Source organism: Plectropomus leopardus, chromosome 4 (assembly GCF_008729295.1).
Source record: "Plectropomus leopardus isolate mb chromosome 4, YSFRI_Pleo_2.0, whole genome shotgun sequence".
Lineage (NCBI taxonomy): Eukaryota > Metazoa > Chordata > Actinopteri > Perciformes > Serranidae > Plectropomus > Plectropomus leopardus.
In genome coordinates this window covers 20,963,106-20,975,883 of record NC_056466.1, presented here as the reverse complement: position 1 = coordinate 20,975,883, position 12,778 = coordinate 20,963,106, and the positions used below count along the sequence as shown (strand labels likewise).

Below are 12,778 nucleotides of genomic sequence, written 5' to 3'. Positions count from 1 at the left end.
TCTCGCGTGCCAAACACATAGGAGAACTATGGTGGCAGACATTAAGATCTAAATGGCCCCATCAAGAGTCAGTGCTTGATTTGTCCATTCTGGGCCACTGTAGAAACCACATGGCGAACTCTTTGGAAGAGGACCCACTCTGTATGCACAAATAAACGGCTAATTCTAAAAAACACAACAATTCTTAGCTTCAGGTAATTGTAAACACAAGAAATCATAGTTATGAATATTATATTCTATTTTTGCCAAAAGATGCCCCGAAATCCTACACATCACACCTTTAAGGCCAGTTGTGATTTGAGCATTTTCACTGGTTATCTACAGTGCAAGCCAACAAGCCAGCAAGCCTACCTGAAAAGTCACTCACTGCCACCTCCCGTCGGTCACGTGATGCCGTGAGTTGCAGGTTGTGGCGGTCCCTCGAGAGTCTCCTGTAAGGAAACAGCACAGTGTGTTTGAGTGTGTGTTTGTGCATGTTTGTGCAACACAAGTAGGGACGAGAAAAGATTAAGAAGTTCTAATCTCCTCTGGGTTGGTGGCAAGGCCCTCTGTGTGTGTGTGTGTGTGTGTGTGTGTGTGTGTGTGTGTGTGTGTGTGTGTGTGTGTGTGTGTGTGTGTGTGCGTTCAGTGCTATGATAACAGCTACCACTAGATAAGCAGTAGCTGGTCCCTCTGGTGTGTCTAGATGGGCTGTGTTAAAACACTGTTGTGGCTCACCACAGTGTGTATGTGTGTGTGTGTGTGTGTGTGTGTGTGTGTGTGTGTGTGTGTGTGTGTACTACAGCAAACAGTAGTCACAACAGTCAGAGTTCAACATCTGAAGAACCACGGGCTGATGATGTTACAGAGACGCAACATGACACACACAACAATAAGTGATGGGAGATGAATGACTTGTTTCTCCCCCCTCTCCCCTGCCTCTCTCTCTCTCTCTCTCTCTCTCTCTCTCTCTCTCACCATCTTACTCTTCATATCCCCTCCCTCTTCGTCCTGTAATCACTCCCCTCTGAATCCTCCGTATATAATTCAGCAGCAATTCTCTTCCTCTATTCCCTCTGTCCCCCCCTCCTCACGGGGAGACACAATGAGATATGACATTTCATTTGAGTTTCTCGCCACCTAGCGCCCTCGCTCTGAGAAATAAATAAATATTTCATTAGGAGGCTGAGAGGGAGACGAAATAAAGATGCGCGCGCACACCCACACATACACACACACACACACATACACACACACACACAGAGCATATACACATGGGTTTTGGAACACAGAGGACCAGCACAAACATGTAGAAAGTGATAATGCAATCTCATGCCTCGAAATAGACAAGATAGATAAGTAATGGAGATAATGTATCTCCCTCTGTAACTCCTATCATCCTGCCTCTCTCGTTAGACCACTTTATCATCTCCCTCTCTTCCTCCCTCCCTCTCTCTCTGTTTCTCTCTCAATCTCTCTATGGTCTTACCTAGAGACCCCCGGCTTTATTGTCTTAATTAAAACAGAGCCTGTTTAATTATTTTAATCCACACTACTGCACAACAGGGACTCCTGAGGAGAGGGAGTGCGGCAAGGAGAAAGGAGAAGGCGGGAGGATGATGGGGGGGTAGCCCTGACATTTCAAATTAAGCTCTTCAAGTTCAAAAGCAAGAGTTCTTATCATTTTTCCTCTCATTCATTTTCCCATTTCTGCCCTCCTCTCCCTCCATCTCTCCACGAGTCTGGCCTCCTTCTCACTGATCTCCTCTTCCACCACCGCTCTCCGCTCTCCATCCTCCTCCTCCTCCTCCTCTCTTTCTTCAATTCCTTGCTCGCCTCTACTCATGTCTTTCTTCCTCCTGCCTCTCCTCCTCTTCACTACCTTTGAGAGATTAGCAGTTTGGAGAACAGCCCTGTTGAGAGCCTATTTCAAGTCCAGGACATCAAAAGAATCTGTGATTATTACAATACCACGTGGAGTCATGTGTGTATCTTTAAAAAAGCTTTTCTTATCTTAATACACACCCACGTGCATACAGATACCTTCACATAGCAAACCATAATTCATACTTGAGGGTGCAATCAGGCCAAGCTTGTTTTGATGGTTTATTTAAGCTTTGGAGTGTTTGTGTGTCTAGTTTGGTTGGTTGGCTGGTGAGAACAATTGCTGCTTGAACTCAGGGTCAAAAAGTTACACTGAGGTTGCGTCTATAGTAATGTAGACAGATTTTGAAAGTGCAAATGTCAGTCTGCTCTAAACTGGCATTCTCTTCTACCAAAAAAAATTTAGACCCACGCATACATTAGGCTGAGGACTATTGTTAAGGAACAATTTTATATCGCAAATTGTCATAATATGATTGTGGTTATCTTATTTTTGTTTAAAATGTCAGATTGAATGACAGTTTTCTATCCATGCACTCCTGACAAGAAAAACACCAACCTGTTTCTGATAGAATATCTTCTTTTTAGAATAAAACACATAAAGAATGAATTTGCAAAACCACTAAGACTAAACAGGCCAAACCACACAGCTGTCTAAAAGGCTAATCTTTTCAACCTCATTAACCAGACGCTGATGTGATGCAAAATATATTTTTTTCTACACAAAAATGAGGTGAAAGAAGACATTTAGCTGTTTTTCTTTTTTTTTCACTATGGACAAAAACTTCTGATCTGTTGATTCAACTGTAATATCATTTGCTATAAATGTTAATATCCTTAAAGTTAGGGATAAATGTATTGCATTTATATACAGCTTTTACACCCTGCCTTGAAGGAGCTGCCATGCAATTTGCTAGCCTAGTGGTGTTTGCGCAGGGATACTTTAAAATTTGTACAGGAGGAGTCAGGGATCAAACCACCAACCCCGTGATTACTGGATGGCCACCCCATAAGGCTCAGGATTGAGGATCTCTGGTTAAATGATGGTTGTTATTAGGGGTAGGTGATACAGACCTAAAATAAAATCACAATATTTCAGGTTATTTTTGCAATAATGATATTCCTGATATGACACAATACTGAACTTTTTTTAAAAAAATATGTTGTATTAATATAAAGAACATACAATGCAACAAAATTTGTGCTATAGTTTAACATGTCAGCGTTAATGTAACAGTTTGCTTTAAATATCCAGTAAAAACTAAACAAAAAATGTCTTTTGTTTGCAATCAACAACAGTAACTGGTAGGAATTTCCCTCCCAGCCATGCTTGTTGTTGCCATGTCTGACGTGATTATGTCAGTTAAAATATCACCATGATTATCACAATATGAATTTTTCCTATCATATTACACCCCCCTAGTTGTTGCTTCTGAAATTTCAAGTAATTTGATAACTAATATGTCTATCTGAAGTTGTCACCAAAAGTTTGATGCAATGCCATTCATGTTCTTTCAATTTCCTTCTTCAGTAGTGCAAACTTTAAACCAAGAATCAACCTTAACACACAAACACAACGATGCAATGTTTCCTTAAAGCTCCGACCAAAGAAGACAAGTGTATCTTTATATGCAACAAATTAGGTTTTGCAGAGTTCTGGCCAGTGCTTCGAACAAATTGACAATATAAGCACACAGACTTAGAAACAAGTGTCATTCTACAAAGCAGAGTTTGTCGGTCTCCATCAGCGGAAGTGGGAGACGGCCTGAAGAGTTCTGCTCCCTGTGGACCACAGAGCGAGGGAGGGAAGGATGAGGAGGACCGGAGACGGATAGAAAATGGCAAGGATGGAGGGGCAAGAGCAGCAAAGAGGATACATTACATAATTTGTGCTCCCTCTTCTGTCTTTTTTCCTATACGCTCGTCTGATTAGTCTGACCTTGATGCAGCCGCAGCTCAGCCTGCTCCTGTTGAACTCTGGGTAATGAAGCCAGGGTTTACAAATAGAGAAATAAACACCTGGCTCCCTGGGAATGGTAATAAGCTCCCTCTCTGTATCTTTATCTCTGCTCCATGCCCATTCACGTTTCCTCTGTCCTCCTCCCTTTGTCATCCTCTATCTCGCTCACTCACTTACTTTTCTCCTCTCCTTCCTCTCCCTCCTCTCCCCTCCTCCTCCTCTATCTGTTTCAGCGGGGAGTCTAAACTCCCCAGATTTCCAGTTTACCTTCTGATTAAGGAGTGAGTTGAGCGTTTCTATTCCCTCTGTCTCCCTCCTCCGTTCCATCCCTCATTCATGTGCTGCCACGGTAACTAGCCTATTATCTGACAGTTCCACTCCACTGACCTGCCCAATAACAGCTTTCACATCCCTATAAATGCCCTGGAGAGCGAGAGAGAGAGAGAGGGGGGAAGACACAGGAAGAAAAAATATAAAAAAAAGAAAGTGTGTGTGTATGTCTGGACGTGCACGTGTGCATGTGCATCAACGTATAAAACCCTGGAGATTGCCCCGTGTTATAAACATTTACGCCAGGCTAACAGATCATCTCCGAGATCCGGGATTGGTCTGACTCCCCCTGTCCCCCCGGCGAATTGAAAGCCCAAGATTAGCGAGATGATAGCTTTTCAGATTGGCGAGGAAACACAGAAATGAGTTTCACCGGGTGAGTTTACGGAGGTTAGATTGGAGCAGTTAAGCGGTGGATAAATTGATGGTTCTCTCATTGTCTCTCCACCAGTATAGTGGCTAAATCTATTAACCGTCAACGACCTGCTTCGGCTGCCACAGAAAGGAGAGGCACCGGGTGAGGAGAGCAAGGGACGATGGGAGGAGAGGTTTAAGCAGAGAAAAAATATTAGAGGAGAGCTGAGGAAGGTGAGAAGAGGACAAGAGGCCTCTGTTACTAAAAGATACCGTTTGGCTTTATTATTTACTGTACTATAGACTGTCAGGTCATAATGCAATTTAAAAAGCACTTAAATTAAATGCATTTATGCGTTAAACAGACTAAAAGTCTACAGTCATCCTGGCAGCTGTGTGAGGTTGAACTTTGGCACAGCAGTGCTCTGAGCTAATGCTACCTTTGGCATGCAAACATGCTCACAAAGATGTGCAAACATGATGTTAAGCGGGTATAAAATTTACCATGTTCAATGTGTTAGGATGTTTACATATGCTAGTTGGCTCAGACAGAAAGTACAGCTAAGGCTGATGGGAATGTTGTTACTTTTGCAAGTATTCTGTCATAAAGCAAAGAAGCCTATTGAAGAAATCAAACTTGATGGTGGTGCCTCAGGAATTACCAAAGTTATTACCGTTCATCCTCAGGGGAACATGAATGCCAGTGCCAAAATTCAATCCATAATAGTCAAAAATCTGCTGATTAAAAATGTCAGCCTCGTGGAAAACAAAGGGGTTGTCAAAGTCTCCTATACCTTCAACCTCTTCTCATTTCTAACTCATAAAATACCATCACTTTGACATTGCCTCTGGCATAAGATCACAGCGCCAGAATTCACCTTTCGCGTCCGTATGAAATGCCGCTGGACAGCATCAGGTGAGAAGGTGAGAATGCAGCCAGACACAACCGGTTGCGGTGTTTTTATACAATGGTGGACAACCAGACGGCACCTGCCACGTACGCATGATACACACACAGACGGCGTCAGGTTGAAATGCTGCCTGTAATGATGTAACACATGGAGTACAAGCACGCCTACAGGGCCAGTGGATCCAGCAAACCACGGACTTTCATGCAGTAGTGTGGTGTTAGCTCCCCGTATGAATGTGATTTTTTTTCCCCTACACCTTACCATGTGACTCCTTCCCCTAATTCTAGCCATCTGTGTCAGCATGCACATTTGTTGACATTCTGGCGTTGGTTACCATGTGCTTATATAACAGACGCAGAGGCGCCCTAGTCATCTAGACTAGAGGTCTAGAGCGCCCTAATGGTCATCTGCTTTAGGCACGCTACTGCAAGTGTTAACATTAGATAGCCTACACTGTTACATTAAGCTACCTGCTAATGTCAGGGAAACATGTAAACTTGGTTGCTGGTTTTGTTAATTTCTCTTTGGTTTTAGATCATATTCCAGCTGAAACATTGTGAAAATTTTGGTTTAGAAGCTTTTATTGGTAAGTTCACATGGTAGAAAATGGCTTTATTCTCAGTTACAATGAGCCACTGGCTGCAATGATGGTGCAGAGACCCTGAAGGAGCAATGAGGAACAATGACCATCAAAGCAGACTGGGCTTTTTAGGCAGGGGGACTTAAAGAGATTGGTGCAAAGGATGGCTACAAGCGCTTCAGCACAGACATAAAACATGTTACCATGCTTTAGACAAACCCAAAATACAAGTATGAACCTGAAAATAGGAAAAATCCCATTTAAGGCCTTTACACACCGGGTAATGACAAATAAACAACATCAACTGTTAAATACTCGTCCGCATCAGAACTATTCATACCAACAGTGGTGCAGATTTGGAACAGTTGCAACAAGTACGCCATTGCCATGATGTTGTGAAATGACATCCCTTCTACACAACATGATTGACTGATTCCTAAATTCTAGTCTAAAAGCTCAGAAAATCAACCTCATCCCCAAAATAATTTACATCACTTTTTCATGATGTAATATTGAGTTCTGGCAAAAACATTGTTAAAAAAAGGAAATAGATGTGCAAATTCATTGGATGCAAAAAAAAGTATCAAGGCCTTTATTTTTGGACTTTATTTGATCAATCATTTAAAAAAAAAAGTATAAAAGAAATTTTCATGCAGTCATCCAAAAATAGAACTGTGGCACATACTTGTGCTCTGTGGATTGTAACATTCAATTTATTAAAGGTTCAGGAAAAAAACCCCACATTAAATAAACTTACAGTTGCACACCAAAGGAACAGCCCCTTTTCACTACAGCACATGACACACACACACACACACACACACACACACACACACACACACACACACACACACACAGTACCACCAGAGACATACAACAAATCTTTCTTGGAGAATTAACTTAATTACAAGTCCTGGTCGCATTAAAAAGTTGATAAATTACATTTGATAAGTGTCTTCAATAGACTGGGTCAGCGCAGTGTGTCTGTGAATGTGTGTCTGTGCAGCGCATCAAAGCCATGGAGTTTAAAGAGAAACACTTTAGAGGAGGAATTTAATGAGTCCATTTAGTAATGATTAAATAGAATGACAGTAAAATGATGAGGACTCCGTTTCAATAAGAGCTGTCTTCCTAATCCCTCAATCTGTAAATATCTGCTCCAGCGGCTTCAGAAGTCCACGCGGGGCTGGATTTAAAGTTTCACAATGATTCTGCAGTGACATGAAAAAAAGAAAAGGCCCTCTCCTCACAACTACATCCAATTCTGCTTGGAAAAATCTTTTTCATGCATAATTTTTCTAGCAGCAGCTATAATGTGAGATGGACCAACTAAAACACACCTCAGAGTCTATAATCTGTGATTAAAATAATGTAGGAGAACTTTGTCCATTGCATTACGTTAAATCCAATTTTGCCTTCGGCATTCTGGCAACACAGTGTAAAAACAGACAATTAATGGCCATGTGATTGTGTGTACAGCGCCAAAAAGGTCATTTAGTGCAGACTGTGTTTTTAGTCTATTTGTAGCTGAAGGAATATTTAGGTCAGGTCTTTATTAAATACAATTTAGTCTTGTTTTATTCAAAGAAAACACATATTTTACTTGACTGTTTTAGACCTTAGTTGTCAATACAACTCCATATACATTTGAGGAATTTGACTCTTTTTTCTCTAAATGCAATCTAAAACCCATCTGCATATGAATGCAAACAAAACTAATAAAAACCTAATTCATCATCAGCAGTGGTGGATGAAGTGCCTGAAAGTCATAGATGGGTAAAAGTTCAGGTCTCTTACCAGAGCATGACTTTGCTATAAGCTGAAGTCACCTATTAGCATAATACTTGAGTAAAAGTCTTAAAATATGTGATATTTACTTTACTTAAGTATCAAAAGCAATTGTATTTTATTAAATGTACTTGAGGATTGAAAGTAAAAGTATAAATAAATGCTGGTACTAAAATAACAAGCAGAATGTTGCAAATTTTGATTACATTTCCTTGTAGCATACACTACCTTAAAAACGGAGCCTTTATATTAGTAGAAAAACACTGAATTTTGGTGTGATATTCCCACCTTCAGCAGCCAGTGCAAATGCAGCTCTTGTCTGGTCACCTGTTCTATGTACAGATAGTAACTCTAAAGCCTCATTCTCCACTGTACAAAAAAACGCTAACATCCGCTAACATCTGGCTTTTTAATGCAATGGGAGTGTGTACAATAGGCATTCAGGGTCAAATGACTGCAGTAGACACAGGTTTTTATCTCCTCTGGCTCCAATCAGTAATTTCAGCTCCTTAAATGGCAAGATGCAATGATGTGCCGATATATTTAGCGGGTGTACCCGTGTTAGAAAAACCTGCGTGCACGCGCTAATTTCAGTGGGAAAGGGGTATAAATGCATTTACACAGAAATAGATATAAAGCTAGAAAGTATAGAAAAGCTGAATAAGGGAATCAAACATTTTACTAGAATGGAGGATGGATGGATGGACGGACAGACAGACAACATAACTAAAGTTGTGAACAGTAATACAGTTGTGCAAAGAGTGCTGGAATAAATATGGAATGATTAATGTCACATTGCTTGTATATACAGTGTATGTAGCCTGCTTCCATTCATGTTCGGCACCGATGATATTCAAATGTTAAAAAAATGCCTCAAGTATAAAATATAATCTTTACAGGTACTGTAGATGTTGAACAGGGACTGTTTTTGACACTGTAAGTTTAAGTCTTCAATAAAGACAAAGACAGTGTAAACATGCATGTGCCAAAATCCCTCCCATTACCACGAGCAGCACCGTGACACTTTCCAATGATGTTTCAGAGCTGTGAAAAAAGAAAGGCTTGACTTGGACGTCTGTGAGAGATTGTGTGTGTGAGGACAGAGAGTGAGAAGAGGAAGAGAAGGAGGGCAGAGAGCACGATGTCTGGGATGTTTTTGAGACGCTCTGAGATGAAAAAGGTGAGAAGGGCCACAGGAATGGTTTCCCATGATCCCGCTTGACCTGACCTGGGCCGGGCTCGACTCGGGTGGTGGTGACGGTGGTGTGTGTGTGCGTGTGTGTGTGTTGGATGGTGTTCGCTCAGTGCTGTAAACAGTGCTTCTTGTGGGCAGAGGTTAGAATCCACCTTAAAAAAAAATCTGGTGTTTTGCCTCACATGTGCACACTATTAAAATAAATCATGTTGGTAATGCCTGATCCACAACACCGCAGTATCACGTCCCAAACAAAAAAAAAACACACACCACCAGTTTAAAATTACCAAATCTAATCTGTGTCTGTGTATGTGAGAGTGCATGTGAGTGTATTAAAGAGGCAGCGATAGCTCAGCGAGCATAATAAACCCTGAACCAATCACATATCAGTTTCATCAGGGGAGTTTCCAACATCCTTCACTCTAATTGGCTATCATGTAATCCGGTGTCCCTGCAGACTCTCACTCCACACCATCTCCTCCCTCAACCCTCCTTCTTCACCTCCTCCTATTTCCTTCTCTTTCATCTCATCTTGTTTTATTCATTTATCTGACTCACTTCTCTTTTCCCACATTTTGAAATCGACACATTTTCCTTTGCAAATGAAAAACTTGACACCCTCCACCTTTTCTTCCTATACATCCCACACTTCTCATGCATTGATCTGCTCTAACCGTCTTCACCTTTCTTTCTCCCCATCTCTTCCCCACTTCTTTTTCTCTGCCCCCCCCCTTCTCTCTCTCTCTCTCTTCAGGGGGAGTCATTGAGTGTGTAATCGCTTGGTTACGGTGTGTCAGTCTGCGTCTGAACCCACCATCTGTCCTCTGGGCTTCCGTCTGGGACTGCAGACACAGACACACACACACACACACACACACACACACACACACACACACACACACACACACACACACACACACACACACACGGCAAATACACAGACTCACACAGTCGAGCCAAGCTCATTCACACCACAATATGATGACAGCTGTATCACCCACCTATTGACATGAGCTGTCAGAGGGGCAGTGACTAACATAACACATTATGACATATCACACACACGCAGGTGGTGACTACAGTGTACATTCATTGTTATGGGTTATAATTGTTCTTCCATTATGGACCTCTCTTTGGTGAATGGTAATAACAGGACTTGTTAAACTTGAGGTTCACTGACAGATATTTGGACTAAATACCTGCCTCATAAGGAGTGAATTCATAAAGGAACATGCTTTATGACATTGCTCACCAATTGTTAGACTTGCACTTTTCTTACCAGAAGAAACTGCGTCATGGGTGGTTCCTAAAACCCTTCCATTTTTCAAACAAGCATCCTCTTGCAAAAAAATGTTTCTCTTCTACAAAGGTTAGCTCAACATTTTCTAAGTCTGTGTTTAAAAAAAGTCACGTGTCTATATCAAAATGTATTGTTTTAACTCAGTTATATTTCCTTCTGAATATTAAAGGAGCTCATGTGAAATGAGCGTAGACATGGTTCTAAACATGGACGTGGCTGAGCCGGCGGCTACCAGCTGACAGTGCGAAACAGCGTTAAAGAACAGACTGAGCTAACAGTGTTAACCAGGACTGAACCAGAGCGCAGGAGCTCTACTTTCGCGATGACGACATTCTGATTTCAGCTGTAATCACCATATGAGCAAAGTGCAAAGCAGGAGCGGTGAGCGCGTGTGGTCGGACACGCTAACCACAAGCAAAGCTCTGATTACATCACAAACAGAGGCACCATGACTTCATTCTCTGCTCAGGACGTCATTACTCCATTATATCTTTACATAGCAAACAGTGGTTTGCTGTTGTATCAGTACTCTGAATGTTAAATATGGAACCTTTAAAACATCTCTACCTTGCATATTTCCACTTCTTGTGATGGAGGACAAAATCCACAGGCCTCATTCTCTGTAAAGAACAAAAAAAGGTGCATGAGGCTTCAGCTGATTTTGGCTTGACTTTAGTTGTCTGACTGAGACTCATAAACTTTTGAAAGTGTTTTTGCTCAGAATGACTGTGGGGTTTAGATCACATCACTTACATTTTAAGAAATGATCTCTGAAAGACAGACTACAGCAGGCAAAACCTGTTTAATCTATGGTTACCATCAACCCTTTAAAACCTGAGCAAATTGGCTTTATATCTTTCACAAACATGGGCAGAAGGCAATGACCAACTAAAAAAGAAATGACCCAGAAATTAACAAAAATCAAAACAAAAAAGTAAAATAGAAAATTACAAGAAAATTACCTAAAAAATAGCACAAAAAGTTTTTTGTTTTTTTTAAGGAAATGACCTGAGAAAGTATTTTAATAATTCTGTAAAATAATTTTAAATATAAAATTCTGATCATTATAATGACAGTTCTTCTATATATATTTCCCCTAGCTTTTTCAAAAAACAATTTTGCAAATCTTTTTTTTTTCCCCCAATTTGCAGAACATTTGTTGTAGAGCTGGTCAATGCCTTTTCCCCCATTTTTTCCAAAGCAAAGCATTGTTTTAAAGGTTTCGCCCTTTCAGATCTGAAGCTGCATCACTTCTCCTTGTGATGCTTTCAGATGCATTTCACAAGCATTTAAATCTTTAAACCCTGAAAACCTGAGCAAATTGGTGGGATTTCTTAAAAAAAAAACATTTGAAAAAAGACAATTAGAAACTTTGTAGTAATACTCCACAATCTGCAAGAAAAAGGTAGATTTAGTAGTAACTTTTTAAAAAATGTTTCAGGAAACAAGAAAAACTGGTGGAAAACTATATTTATAATTATCATCATTACATATTTAAAATGTTACAGAATTATTGGAATATTTTTCAAAGTTTGCCTTGTTTGTTTGTTTGTCTTTCTTTTCTTTTCTATTTATTTATTTACTTTTACTAGTTTTCAGGTATTTTTTTGTACTTTTTTCAAATTTCTTGCTCATTTGGGGGTCATTTCCTCCCATGTTTTTGAAAGATGGTTTTTAAAGGGTTAAGACAGATATAAAAAACTGTGAATTTTCCCCACATCTACCTTCATCTGCATGTCCTAGCATGGGTGTTAGTAGAGTTAGTAAAGGGCTAATCGACAAGCTAGCCTTAAGTGACAACTAGCTCATGAGCAACTGACATTTAGCAGGCCAGCTAGCGTGGTCTCTAGCTGCACTGAAAGTTAAATGTTCTTTCATTCAAGTGATGCATTTGTCCTATCGTCTCAAGTCAACACTGCAGCCACCCAAATAAGCAGATAATAAAATACTCGACTAATTTAATTAACATCATTTGGGTCATTTCTGAAAGCAAAGATAAACGACCTATTTTGTTGTTTATGTATGACTTCTGTCTGCAGCTACACGTCGTGTTTCACAAAAAAAAAAAAACCTGAATTACTGTCATGCTGTGTTTGTGGTAATGCTTGTGCAACATGAGAGAATTTGTCAGTTGCAGCACTTTGCAGCCATGATGGTCAGTCCTCCCCAAAGCAAGAGAGAAATGAGAAGTTGGACCAATGCAACAAGGACATAACAGTAGTCCAGTGTTTAATGCTATGATAAATTCTGCTAGTATCTGTGTATTGACTTACCTTTGCTCCACACCTGCATCCTGGTCTGTGGGCCAAAGCTTCTGCAGAAGATCTCCTGTGTATTTACACTTCCTGGTTGTACCATGTCTGAGGAGCAGCGGGGGTGTGTGTGTCTGTTGTGACAAAAAGTGTTTTTCTGAAGCTGATGGTTACATACATTTTTTAATCTTTACTTGCTTATTAATTTATGAACAAACCTGTATAAATACAGATTATTTTGCAGT

The 12,778-nt window shown here is 40.5% G+C and overlaps 1 long non-coding RNA gene across 1 annotated transcript; it reads right to left on the bottom strand.

The window, feature by feature from the left end:
* Positions 1–351: 351 nt before the first annotated feature.
* On the bottom strand, positions 352–12,574 carry LOC121941774. The gene is made up of 3 exons (XR_006105778.1): positions 12,555–12,574; positions 10,849–10,901; positions 352–431 (listed from the first exon to the last, which is right to left on the bottom strand). It is a non-coding gene; the product is annotated as an uncharacterized LOC121941774 (long non-coding RNA).
* Between the last annotated feature and the right edge of the window lie 204 nt (positions 12,575–12,778).